The sequence below is a fragment of the Podarcis bocagei genome (assembly GCF_964188305.1).
Source record: "Podarcis bocagei genome assembly, chromosome: 5".
In the NCBI taxonomy this organism is placed as follows: domain Eukaryota; kingdom Metazoa; phylum Chordata; class Lepidosauria; order Squamata; family Lacertidae; genus Podarcis; species Podarcis bocagei.
In genome coordinates this window covers 14,526,554-14,532,682 of record NC_138129.1, presented here as the reverse complement: position 1 = coordinate 14,532,682, position 6,129 = coordinate 14,526,554, and positions in this window count along the sequence as shown.

The following is a 6,129-nucleotide window of genomic DNA, read 5'->3' as shown; positions in this document are numbered from 1 at the left end:
ACACTTTGATGGAAGTGAGAGTGTACAAAAACAGTTTACCTTCCTGCCGGAGCGGTACCTATTTATCTACTTGCACTGGTGTGCTTTCAAACTGCTAGGTTGGCAGGAGCTGGGACAGAGCAACGAGGAGCTCACCCTATCACGCGGATTCCAACTGCCAACCTGATCAGCACATTGGTAATACATGGCACTACAAAAAAATGGCTTCTTGTTAAATAGCCAGCAATGAGGTTTCAAATGTTATAAGGTCCACTATATGAAGGTTCTAATTCTGTAGCTGTAGTCACAAGTTGTTAAGCTAGTGTAAAGGGAACAAATTAAGAGTACTTAAATTATCAGTAAATAAATTTAGTAGTTGCTGCTATACAAACAAAGCAATTCACAAATAGTACATTCTGTCATAAATGTGACTGAACAAAAGAAAAGCCAGAATTAGGGTAAGGGTGGATTTTTTCCCCTAGTAATTTTTTTCCTCTGGGATAAATTTTCCTTTTTATAAAGTCATTAGTAACAATGAATGCATGGCAATTACAAGTACAGTATTAATCAAGCATGGCATGTTCAAAGCTTCAATTAAAGTATTTCTGGGTAGTTATCTCTAGCATTGTCTTCACATATTTACAAGTATTCCAGTAAAAATGTCTACAGATGTATAGCTCAGTTGGTTAGAACATGGTGCTGATAATGCCAAGGTCGCAGGTTCGATCCCCATATGCATATTCCTGCATTGTAGGGGGTTTGACTAGATGATCCTCAGGGCCTCTTACAATTCTATAACACTTAAACCATCATTTCCCCTCTCAAATATTTCAGGTCAAATACTTGTGGTATATTGGAAGAAAACATCAGCATGGGGATTTTGTATAGCTTTGTTTACTAAAGCAAGTAAACTCAGCCTGCTAAGTTAGATCACTCTCGGGGCCATATGAAAAAATCTCCAGGCCAAATGAAAATGATCAAATTCAGGATTTTCCAGAAAACCCACACCCACAAATAAGGGAACCAATGAATCTTACTTGTAGAACCTTGCTACTGTTTAGTCTCTTCCAGTCCCATGCCTTCAGTGATATTTAGTTACTTAGTAGAGAATAAATCACATAGGAGCTTACAGGACTGGATATTTGAAGTTGTTAAAGGAAGAAGAGGAAAAATACGCAGCATCAAATATGAAGAAAAAAGAAAGAGGCAAGCCTCAAAATAAAGTGTTTAATTTCATAATGTGTTTCAGTAAAAGCTTTCTTCAGGGGTATGAAAAGAACCATCAGTAATTGAAACAAAATAAAAATATAATACAATTACTAGTTTCTAAGAAGGGCAGGACATTAAAAAAACCACCTTATAAAACATGGAACAGACCTCAAAACAAACCAACGTAATTCATGACTTATATCATCACATGTCTGTTTTTCACTGGGAGACTAATACTCCCAAGCTTGCATTTTGAAGCTTACCTCTTTTGTTAAAAGGGACACTCTTCAGAACATAGGCTGCAAAAGCCAAGTGCTTTTACAAGAAGATACGCCCCCTTTAAGAGAGGGCCAGAGCTTAATGGTAGAGTAATATGCTTTGCAGGGACGCAGGTGGCGCTGTGGTCTAAACCACAGAGCCTAGGACTTGCCGATCAGAAGGTCGGTGGTAGCTCTTCGGTCCCTGCTTCTGCCAACCTAGCAGTTTGAAAGCACGTCAAAGTGCAAGTAAATAAATAGGTACCGCTCTGGTGGGAAGGTAAATGGCGTTTCCGTGCGCTGCTCTGGTTCGCCAGCAGCGGCTTACTCATGCTGGCCACATGTCATGCTGTACGCCGGCTCCCTCGGCCAATAAAGTGAGATGAGCGCTGCAACCCCAGAGTCGGTCACGACTGGACCTAATAGTCAGGGGTCCCTTTACCTTTAATATGCTTTGCATGCATAAAGGCCTCATCTCCAGACACTTCCAATGAAAAGGGTACCAGGATTGAGAAAGGCCTCCACCTGATGCCGCAGCTTCGTTGCAAAAAACCCCAAAACACTAAATATCTCTACTTACTTGCACATCATTCCTTTTTTATTCTCACTATTTTCACGCTCGCTCCCGCCGTTTTCTCTGCATCCGCTTTAAACTGCGGTTTCAGCGCTGCTCTCACGGCCTGGGCGCAGATCTGGGAATAGCGGATGTAGCTGGAAGGAGAGAAAGAGACGCGCAAAAGTCAACGCAAACACCGCACAGCCGCCCGGAGCCACCAGAGGAGTAAAGAAAGAGGAGGCCCGGCTCGCCTCAGCCAACCCTACCTGAGCCCGGCTTGCCTCCAGTAGGACACCATGTCTGCCCAACGGATGGACCGTGACCCGCTCGCTTGCTCCGCTTCAGGCCGCAAGGTCGGCAACCGCACAAGCCCTCAGACAGGCCGGCCTTGGTGTGACCCGGAAGAAGCTGAAGACCCGGAAGTGGAAATGCCAGTCCGACCAATCGCACGCTCGCATCACGCCCCTCCCATCTCCTCCAGTTCGATCCCCGTCTATTTCCAGTGAGGAGGAAGCGCCCAATCAGAGCACGGGGCGCCGGGACGTCGGGCGCTCCCATTGGTTGCGTGGCGGCGCCGTGCTGACTTAAGAGGGTTCCGCACTTTTGCAGCTGGGCAGGTGGATCGGCTGCAGCTGTTCGTTGGTCTATTATAGTACGCGGAGGGTCCGTCGCGAGATTCAACAGGCTTCCTGGCACACAATAAGATCAGGGCTCTTGGGCTGCTGGCGCGGGAGGCAGATAACACAGCGCTGTGGAAGCTGCACCTGTTAGTCCTCCTCCCTCCGCTTGCTGGGATGTGTGGCATGAGGAGGAAATCTTTCTTTCCCTTGTATAAGGTTACCTGGTGTCCCTGTTTCCCGGGGACAGTCCCTGGATTTACAAATCAGTCCCCATACAAAATCCATGGGAGTTGAAAAATGCCCCTGGATTTTAGCTGTCAACGTTTCCCTTTTTTTAAAAGGGAAATTCCCTTATAATAGGATTCCTCGCAAGAAAAGGGAAAAGTTGACAGCTATGCCCCGGATTCATTGAAAAAAATCTGGTAACCTTACCCTTGTGGGCATCTCATAGGCGTCTGGCTGGCCAATTCTGAGGAAAGGCCTTTGGCCTGATCCGGCAGAGATCTCATGTTCACCATATACGCTGAACGTCCACTGGGTTGCAGATTTACTACGCAGCAGGGATTCTCAGATGGTTGCTAGAAAGCCTTCTCCCTCAGAGGCAGATACAGATAGGTAGCCGTGTTGGTCTGCCATAGTCAAAATAAAAAAAATCTTTCCAGTAGCACCTTAAAGACCAACTAAGTTCTTGGTATGAGCTTTTGTGTGCATGCACACTTCTTCAGATACACCCAGAAAGCTCATACCAAGAACTAACTTAGTTGGTCTTTAAGGTGCTACTGGAAGGAATTTTTTTATTTCTCCCTTAGAGGGCGGTGGTTGTTGCCAATGGAGAGCGCGTTGATTTGGAGATTGAGGGCAACTCTATTTTAAAAGTAGATGGTCTTGCATCTGGAGTCAGAGGTACAACTGATCACTTCCTCTAGAGGCAGCATCCATTTCAACCTTGTATTAATAAATAAAAAAATTGTCCAGTAGCACCTTAGAGACCAACTAAGTTTGTTCTGTGTATAAGCTTTTGTGAACAAACTTAGTTGGTCTCTAAGGTGCTACTGGACAACATTTTAACTTCTTTCAACTGCATCAGACAACACGGCTACCTACCTGAATCTAGAACCCTGTATAGTATTAACTTTGTGATGGCCCTAGTGTGATGGATGCAGTGATGTAAAGGACCTGGAGAAAGCCTTCTTTCTCCTCCTGCCACACACATCCCGCAGGCATAGGCAAGCTCCGGCCCTCTAGATGTTTGGGACTACAATTCCCATCATCCCTAGCTAACAGGACCAGTGGCCAGGGATGATGGGAATTGTAGTCCCAAACATCTGGAGGGCCAGAGTTTGCTTATGCCTGATTAAAGGCCTTCACATCTCTAGGGGTTTGCATGTGCTGTGGTGAAATCTGAAACAGCTGAAGGTTTTCTTTTACTACATCATGCTTTTGTTTAAAGAGCCATATCTCTGATCCATTTCATAGAACTGGAAGTGACCCCAAGCGAATCTAGTGCAACCCCCTGCAATGCAGGAATATGCAGCTGGCCCATGTGGGGACTGAACCCGTGACCTTGGCATTATCAGCACCATACTAACCAACTGAGCTAATGTGTTTTCTGCATCTTCTGTTCGCATTGTATGTGTTTACTTCAGCAAACACTGGTGTAACAACAGCAGCAAACATGACTGTCACATAAATTGTGGTGGATTTGAGTGATCTGTAGATGGGAGCATGGAGTTTTCCTAAGGCATGCCTTTGTCTATATCAGTGCCGTTTACTTCTTGTTTGCTATCAAATCCTTACCTTCTCTTTCAGCCCTACCTGTGGGTAAATGTTCAAAAGTGTCATTAAAAGCTGTACAAACAAGCATAATTTAAAAGCCAAGCTGTGTTTTTTATGAGGCATATGTGGTACAGAATATTGAAACATTTTTCCCAACTCATAAAAGTATTGTACACATTGTTTTTCAGGGTCACACAAGACTTCAGATTCAGAGCCTCAGAAGCAGTCAGTTAGTTGTATCATCACGACACATTCAGTCAACAACATTCAGTTATATTTCATAAGTCAGAGAGAATCTTTTAAAACAGGACTTGTGAGAGAAAAGATGAAGGAAGTGGAGTCCTGCAGATAATATTGCAGTGTGGAGTGCTTTTCTTGAGGGTTCTAACCATTCTCCATTTCATTCCCTCTCTGCCCAGTTTCCTTTTTTTCTAACAGTCTGCCAGTATTCTGTGCCCAAACAGCACGCTAAGATGGTGTACACACCATGCATTTAAATCACATTACTCTCCACAAAGAATCCTGGGAATTGTAGTTTGTTAAGGCTACTGGGAATTGTCTATGTGAGGGGTAAACGATAATTTCCAGGATTCTTTGGGGAAAGCAGTGTGCTTTAAATGTACTTTGAATGTATGGCGTCTACACAGCCTTTATCATCATCATTGGGTATTTTTAGGTTTGCCCTTCCATTTGGGGATTCCCCTGCTCCCCATTTGGCAATTTATGGGGTGGAGGGGGAGTGCATGTGCCTAAATCTAGCTACAGTAAAACCTTGAATTTCCTCAATGGGCAGCTCCCACAAATCCTTGGAACATTAAAAAATAGCTTTGGAACATTGAAAAATAGGCCACATATGTACAATACATTTAAAATTTAAAGCACTGTTATACTGCTATAACAGTCAAGGCTTCCCTTTAAAAATCCTGAGGACTGTAGTTTGTTAAGGTGTTGAGAGTTGTTAGGAGACATCTGTTACCCTCACAGAGTGCCTTTCTTTCCAAATACTCTGTTCCATTTCCACTTCCACCCAGATGGATTTTCCCCTCCCTGCTGCCCTAGTCATTCAGCATTTCTTCAACATTGAGTCCTCATTTAGCTGATTGGGACGCTTCTTTCCCCCAATTCATTTTTTATATCCCAATATCTTTTGTATGCCTGCCAACCTCAGGAGTCTGCTGATACCCTGTCTTGTATATGGTTAGTGTGGTTTTGGCTACACTTGCACGAGCACTCAAAGGCTTGACTTGGAATCAGAGGGAATTGTATCCGGCATTGTTTAAAAAAACAGGACAATGATTCCTGAAAACATGGTCTACTGTATTATAGTTTAACTCATTCCACTGGTTAATTCCAAGTGATTGTGATACTTCAGGAAATAAATAGGGGTTCCATTGTGTTTTTCAAGTTGCAATCCTTTACATGTCTAGTCAGAAGTAAGGCTCACTGGATGCAATAGGTCTTACTCCCTGGTAATTGTGTATAGGATTACAGCCTCAAATTGTACAAGATGAAAAGGAAGCATGAGGTTGAGAACCTTAACATTAACAATAGCCACAAGGAAACCAAACTGTAAGTAGGTATTGTAATCGCATAAGGTACCTATATCAAGGCAAACTTGTTTAGGGTTGTCAACCTTTTTAAAGGGATCCTGTGCCTTAAGGTATTAAAATTCAGATGTTGAATTTTCTCCTCCCCTAAGGTCAGGGAAGACACAGGAGCCTTGCCATAAAAA